The following is a 7995-nucleotide window of genomic DNA, read 5'->3' as shown; positions in this document are numbered from 1 at the left end:
GGGGGCGAGGGGGGCGGAGCGGGAGGGAACGCGGAGGCTAGGAGGGTGGGTCGGCGCGGGGAAGTTCGGTTGGCCGGCAGGCTGCGGCTTCGGCCACGGGGTTTCCTCCAATTAGATCCAGGGTAAAAGGACGTCACTGTTGCCATGGCGATGCCGTTACCAACTCCCCTCAGCCTCCCCGCCACCCCGGCACTTCTGGGTGCGGCACGAGACCCAGAGGCGCGCACGACCTCCGAAGCGGTGACTACGTCTCCCGGTGCGGATGGTGCATTGCATCTCAAGGTCTCTGGCCGAGTCTGAACTGGAGGGTGACACATTCAGCTGTTTGGGAGCACAGGGGCCTTTCTTTCCTCCACCTTCCGATCTGTGACAAAGGTTTGGATCCCAAGATACTAAACCCAGACCTTAATCACGTTGCCATTAGGGCTGGGAATTAAGCAAACCGCATCCCTATTAAAGAATAATTGATTCCTGGAGACAGTGGCTTTAGTATGGCACGTACGTGATAAATTCAGGTTTTCAGATGGGCACCCTAAAACAAAAACTTCCCTTGTGAAAAGGTAGGTCCCAGAAGATCCAGGCGAGTCTCTGTGACAATGCCAAGTATTGTGGTTTTCTTTAAAATGGGAAATGACATTCAACACAGTCTGCAGGAAAACACCTAGAACCACCCCTTCCCACCCCCCCAAAAAAACCCTGCCCATAACATCGCTCCCCGCAAAAAAGCAATTTTTATGTTTCTTTCAGGCTTTCCAGGTTATGCATCTAAATCTATAATTTTTCACATCATTGTCACATGCGCACACGCTTTTTGTTTCTGGTATTATTTGTCAGAGCACACTTGAAAAGCCGAAATCCTCTCCCTGGATGTCGATTTCTGATTTTCTCCTCCTGGGGAACACCCTGCTGAAGTGAGAAAGATTTCCCCAGCCCCTCCCATTCAGGGTAATCCCTGGCAGCTCCCTTTCCTTTTAAACCACTCCTGTCTCTCCTGGCACTCCAGTCCCCTAACTCCATCCAGGTAGGGTGGCTGTCCTGCCCGTCTGACGAGTGGCCTTTGTGCCATCTTAAGATGCGAATTGCCCTCTGGGTTCACGCTGCTATGATCCCGATTCCAGCAGGTCTAGGGAGAATGGATCATAGAAGGCCCAAGAATGCCATAGGCAAGAAAGAATTTCCCATTCTCGGTGGAGACCTGAGCGAATCCGGAGAATCTCTAGAATGGGAGATCTGAGAGTGCAGACAGATGGGAGGAGAAGGTGCCGACTTTCCAGAAATTCAGACTCCCTCTTGACTGCCCCTCCCTGTCCTGACTTGTAAAGGTTGCTTTGTGCTTTGACAGACAGGAGCGGCCTGGATTGGAAAGGGCCTGTGTCTTAACGCAGAAATGCCTTACTATGTTCCAGCCTTCTAATGGAGGGCCCTGCTGTTATTTCTGGAATCCCTGGGGCCCCACTGCAGACACATGAGTGTTTATGGCCCTGTGGGCTGGGGTGGAGCTGGACACCGAGAAATCCCAATGGAAAGAATTTGCATGTGGAAGGTCAGATAAAATGCCTTCTGTATGACCAGTGAATTTCAAGCTCACCAAAATTAGAGGCAACCCGGGCAAGGGGAGAAGCCAGTGGAGGTGGATGGGGGATAGAGACCCTGGAGAGGAAATCGTCAGGGGATGGGACCTCTGTGGTAGGGAGAGGTGCTACCAGAAGGAGCAAGCACACTAAATTCTTTGTCAGAAAGTCTAGGCTGTGCTGCCATCTCCCCCAGTGACCTTGGGCAAGTTTTTGCTGCTTTCTGTACCTCAGTCTCTGAAATTTCTGCTTTCATTCAATCAAATATTTATTGAACACCAACTCATCTGGTTGCAATCATCTGGAATCATGGGTAAAAACTGCTTCCAACCAATGATGCAGTATAAAATTGCATTTTAGGAAGATTCAGAGGACCCTCTGCATAGCTAAAGGCTTCTGTGCCTGAAAGAACTCGAGTTGGAGAGAAATAAGGCTCTGGGAACTTGAAGTCCCTGGACACAGAAAGAACTAATGTGTGTTGAGTGATTGCATGTGTCAAGCACTATTTTAAGTCTTTTAGCGAGAATTAACTTATCCAATCTGCTTAATGCCACTACAAAGTAGGTGTCATTATGCTCACCGTCTCTATTTCACAGACAAGGAAATGAAGGCACAGGGTGGTCAAGCATGATGTACAGGGCCACACAGCTAGAGAGCGGCAGAACTTGGATACGGACCCCATGCAGTTTGGGTGCCAAAGCCCATCTTTTTAACCACTGCTGAGGCTGCCTCACCAAGTCTCCCCAGATCTCTGCTAGGTGCTGCAGAGAACCTAGGACAGATCAGACCAGCCTCTGTCTTCTAAGAGTTTCTCCCTAGTAAATATGAAACCTGTTAAGCATCACATCCAACATACTGGGAAGAAGTGCAGGGAACAGACAGCTAGCAAAGGGAGTACTGAGAAATTATTACCTTATTTATGAAGTTCTTGTTATTTTTTCTAAGTTACCTGGTATGAAGAAACTCCTGGAACAAAAAGGAGCACATTAACATGGAGCCAGAAGACCCTAAAATCCAGCCCTGCTATTTATATGTGATTTGAGCTTGGATACCTTGATCCTCTGTGAAACTCAGTTCCCTCTATCTGTAATCTGGAAAAATAATCCCAGCTGGGCACAGTGGCTTATGTCTGTAATCCCAATACTTTGGGAGGTTGAGATGGTGGATTGCTTGAGCCCAAGAGTTCCAGACCAGTGTAGGCAACATGGCAAAAACCTGTATCTACAAAAAAATATAAAAGTTATCTGGGCGTGATGGCGCACACATGCAGTCCCAGCTACCTGGGAGGCTGAGATGGGAGGATCACCTGAGGCCAGAAGGTTGAGGCTGGTGTGAGCCATGATTGCACCTCTGCACTCCAGCCTAGGCAACAGAGTGAGTTCCTGTCTCAAAAATCATCATCATCATCATCATCATCATCATCATCGCAACATCAAAGAGTTGTTTGGAGATTAAATGAACTGTCACATAGGAAAATGCTGAGCATATAGCAAGTGTTCAGCAAGTAGCATTTTCTTTTTTCCTTCTTTCCCTCTGCTTGGGGATGGGGTACAGCCCTGGGGGGATGCTATCCAGCTGCAAGGAACCTTAGAACTTTATTAAATGTTTAGTGAAAGCTTATCTCTTGAATCATTGTTGTAATTAGTGCAGTTAATGGTCTACAGAATGGCTGCATTCCATGTACATTTCAGAATGAATGAGACCTGGTTGAGCTCACTCTCATAAATTGTTTCAGTGATTTATTTACTCAGACCAGTGGATCGCCAGAAACTTCTTCCTTTCCTGCCATATGGCAGCTAGTTTAGTGACAAGCAAACATTTGAGTAGGACGTTTCACCCAAAATCTTCATATAATTACTATTGGTGCTTCTGTGCAGTGGGCAGATAAAGAGTTGCCCCCACCTGGCCTGTGGGTGCTAAATGAGGTTTCGCAGAGTCACAGATAGGTGGGGAAATCAAGGGAGCCTGGTCAAGGAAGTCTTTCTACATATTCCTTAGTTTGAAACTTTATTCACTTTGTTCAGGGTGATGGTTAGTTGTATGTGTCAACTTGGTGGATCACGATACCCAGATACTTAGTCAAACACTATTCTGGGTGTTTCTGTGAGGGTGTTTTTGGATGAGATTAGCGTTTAAATCAGTGTACTTTGTTGTTGGTGGTGGTTTTTTTGGTTTTGTTTTTTGAGACAGTCTCACTCTGTCACCCAGGCTGGAGCGCAGTGGTGTGATCTTGGCTCACTGCAGCCCTCACCTCCCTGGTTCAAGCGAGTCTCCTGCCTCAGCCTCCTGAGTGGCTGGAATTATAGATGTGCACCACTATGCCTGGCTAATTTTTGTATTTTTAGTAGAGACGGGGTTTCATCATGTTGGCAAGGCTGGTCTTGAACTCCTGACCTCAAGTGATCCACCTGCCTCAGCCTCCCAAAGTGCTGGGATTATAGGCGTGAGCCACTGCATCTGGCCTAGATCAGTAGACTTTGAATAAGCAGTTTGCACTCCCTAATATGGGTGGGCCTCATCAAGTCAGAAGACCTGAAAAGAACACAAAAAGCATCCTTATTTGAGCAAGAGGGAACTTTCCAGCAGACTGCCTTCAGACTCCATCCGAAGCACCGGCCCTTCCTGTGTCCCCCGCAGATGCTTTTAGAACTAGAAAGGGAACATGAGCTCTCCTGGATCTATATCCTGCTGGCCTGCAGGTTTTGAACTTGCCAGCATCCATAACTGTGTGAACAAATTCCTTTTAATAAATCTCTCTCTCTACACACATACACATACATATAAATACATGTGTGTATTCTATTGAATGCATTTAGTAACCTTTTTTTTACCCAACAAATGATATGGATATCTGTTTCTTTTCTTTGGAACCTCACTCTGTTGCCCAGGCTGGAGTGCAGTGGCATGATCTCGGCTCGCTGCAACCTTTACTTCCTGGGTTCAAGCAATTCTCCTGCCTCAGCCTCCTAAGTTGCTGGGACTACAGGCACATGCCACCACGCCTGGCTAATTTTTGTATTTTTGGTAGAGATGGAGTTTCACCATGTTGGTCAGGCTGGTCTTGAACCGGTGACCTCAGGTGATCTGCCCACCTTGGCTTCCCAAAGTGCTGGGATTACAGGTGTGAGCCACTACGCCTGGTCAGATATGGATATCTTTTAATAGCTTTTAATGTGTGTCTGCAACATACCAGTCTCTCTTCTCTCCCTTACCGGACCATGAGCCTCTTGAGGGTAAGGGTTTTTTTTGTTTTTTTTGTTTTTTTAAATCTTGTATTCGGTGACTGCTCAACAGCTGGATAAACTTAGCTATTGTAGTTCCCACTGGCTGACTAAACTGATGCTCAGAGAGGTTAAATTACCTATCCCAATTGGTAAACTTTAGAGTTAAGACTTAAAAACAGGTCTGTCTGACTTCAATCTTCTATTACAACAAGCAAGAATCTGTGCTACCTGCAATGGGAGACAGAAGCTCCAGTGTTTGCTGGCCTGGGAACAATGTTTAGTTATTTGAGGCTGGTGGGCGGCTGAATATGTATCTACCCGTGAGTCAGAGGCTGATTTTATTTTCATGTGGAAGGCTCTGTTTCTATGCTCAACACATCCAGCAGCGAAAGAGGTGCCTCCTTGTCCCTTGTCTGTTCCCTTTAATTGTCTACATGGTTCCCGTCCTCTCCCACTACCACCATCAGACTGCTACCTCCCAGTGGGAGAAGTTACATCTGACCTGCATGTCCCTGGTGACTTTACTGGGCCACAGAAGGCGTTCAGTGAAGGCTTGTTTGGAGACTGGATCCAGACCATTCAGGATGCGTTTCCAATAACGCTGACCATTGGCCTGTGTGCTTACTATGTGCCCAACCATATGCAGAGTCACTAGAATAGTAAAGCCACAGGAGGAAAGCACACAAGGCAGAGCTATGTCTTCAGCAGATGTTCCATAGAAACAGGATTGCCTCTGCTCGGAAGAGTATACCCAGAACCTTGAAGCCAGCACAGAAGGTCCCTGAGCCATCAGAAAACTGTCGCAAGATCACAGACTGATGCTCACCCGTACAAGACTTAGAGGAGCATTCTCCAAGCCCTCGCTCAGACTCAATTTCCTGCTAATTCATCCCACAAAATGTTTGAAGGTCTTCCACCTGCCAGATGCTGTCCTAAGGGCTGGGGTTTCCAGCATGATTAAGACACAGTCTGTGCTTAGAAGGAGCTTGACTGAGAGCACAGAGGTGGGTGCCTAACCTGGAGGTCAGCAAAGGCAGGGAAAATCCCCTTTCTCTTCAGTTGCAAGTTGTTCAGTTACCAGGTTTCCGGGTCCACAGCAGTCCAGAAGTGGCTACTTAGAAGGTGGGAGCAGAATTATTCCCGACACTTCCTCTGAAATCGACTCCACATTTCCGCAGATGACTTTGAGTAGAGTGATAGCTAGGGCTTTGGGGAGCCCGTTTCTATGGTCTATGCAAGGCAATCAGTGGACAAGGCAGAGACGACAAACCCATAAAGAGCTCATAAAAAAGCTGGAGAGGCCAGGGCCAAATAGCGTCGAGGTACATGGCCCATATGTCCCAGGCAGGCCCTAGGTACGCGGCAATTAGCCTTAATCATCACAAAAAAATGGTCATTATGTTTCGTATTTTTATGCTTCATATTATACGTAGACATATACGTTCTCTCTCTGTCTCTCTCTGGACATATATGAGAGTTGGGATTTTTTTAAGTTTTGGTACATAATCATCTCCCTAATTATGACTCATCTCCAGACAATTCGAGATAGTTGAAGAGATGAATGACCACAAAACAGCTAGAGAACAATGCACACAGGAGTTGATTGTGTGCTTCTCACAATAAGTGCTATGGGAGTTGAGAGAAGGGAGACATGAGTGTGGGCTCAGGCATCAGAAGGCTATGGAGTGAAAGGGACCCCTGTGGGGACAGCCACTGAGGTCATGCCAATCTGTGTTTCCATCCTTCCTGCTGCCCCTGGAGGGGCCCCTGGGAAGGCAGGAAGGCACAGGTGTTTCTCCTTGTGCTGGAGTTTCGTTTGGACGGGGCTGACTCCCGAAAAGTGGATCTGGATACGAAGTTGGAATGTGACCGGCCAGGAGAGCTAGGCAGCTGTGGTGCAGAGGACTCTTCTACCTCTCCTCTTCCTGCCCTAACCAGCTCAGCACCAAGCACATGGGCACTTTAAAAGCCCAGGACATGCTGGGAGACTCGCTGTGCTACCCTCAACCCCTTCAGCAGGAGCAGCTCTGTAAAAAACGCAAGTGTGGGCGGGGCGCGGTGGCTCAAGCCTGTAATCCCAGCACTTTGGGAGGCCGAGATGGGCGGATCACGAGGTCAGGAGATCGAGACCATGCTGGCTAACACGGTGAAACCCCGTCTCTACTAAAAAAATACAAAAAATTAGCTGGGCGAGGTGGCAGGCACCTGTAGTCCCAGCTACTCGAGAGGCTGAGGCAGGAGAATGGCGTGAATCCGGGAGGCGGAGCTTGCAGTGAGCTGAGATCCGGCCACTGCACTCCAGCCTGGGCGACAGAGCGAGACTCCGTCTCAAAAACAAAACAAAATAAAACAAAAAAACGCAAGTGTGACCTTCATTTTGCTTTGTGACTTAAAACCCTTCACCGTTATTCAGCTGCAGCTCAGCATGGTGGTTGGACTCAGGAGCCAGATGACCTGGGTTCAAATCATGGCTGCACTACTCACGAGATATGTGACGTTGGGCAGGTCAGCTGGCCGCTCTGTGCCTCAGTTTCCCCATTTGTAAAATGGGGGTGATGGTAGTGAGAGTCCTAGCCCACAGGGTTGTTAGGAAGCTCCAGGGAGGAAGGCTGGTGAGGAGCTCCCTGACTCCTCTCTGTCTTCTCTTCTGTCTCCATTCCTTCTCTCTGCTTCAGCCTCTTCTGGGCTTTGCTCTGCTGCCATCTTCCCCTGGCTACCCGCTCATCTCTCAGGTCTTCGAGGAAATGGCACTTTCTCCCTGGGGTGTTCTAGGGCTCTGAGCCCCTCTCAGCTAGGTGAGCTCCCCCATCCTGGACTCCCCAAGCAGGTAGTTATTTGATGTTGCTTCCCCTGGTCCACTTGTCTAATAGCTGAAGGTATCTCAGAGAGGGGGTGCTACATCCATGTGATTTGCCTGTGTAGCCCCAGTGCCTAGCAGAGTGCTTGGCAGACACGCTGGGTGCCAAGAAAGCAATGGCCAAGTGGACGAATTCACAAAGGATGGAAGGAGGAGTCATAGGCTAGTGCACAGTACCCAAAGGACAGAGCTGAGGCTGCTGGTCAGGACAGCTTCAGGCTCTGGCCAGGCTCCAGCACACAGCTGGAGGCACCCGTGACTCTAGCTGGGAGGGGCTGGAAGATCCAGGCAGCCCCTGACCGCCCTCCTTCTCCTTAGTCATGTCCAGTTCTGTAAACAAATT

Source organism: Mandrillus leucophaeus, unplaced genomic scaffold (assembly GCF_000951045.1).
Source record: "Mandrillus leucophaeus isolate KB7577 unplaced genomic scaffold, Mleu.le_1.0 Scaffold72, whole genome shotgun sequence".
In the NCBI taxonomy this organism is placed as follows: Eukaryota; Metazoa; Chordata; class Mammalia; order Primates; family Cercopithecidae; genus Mandrillus; species Mandrillus leucophaeus.
Note: the sequence above shows the minus strand (reverse complement) of the source record.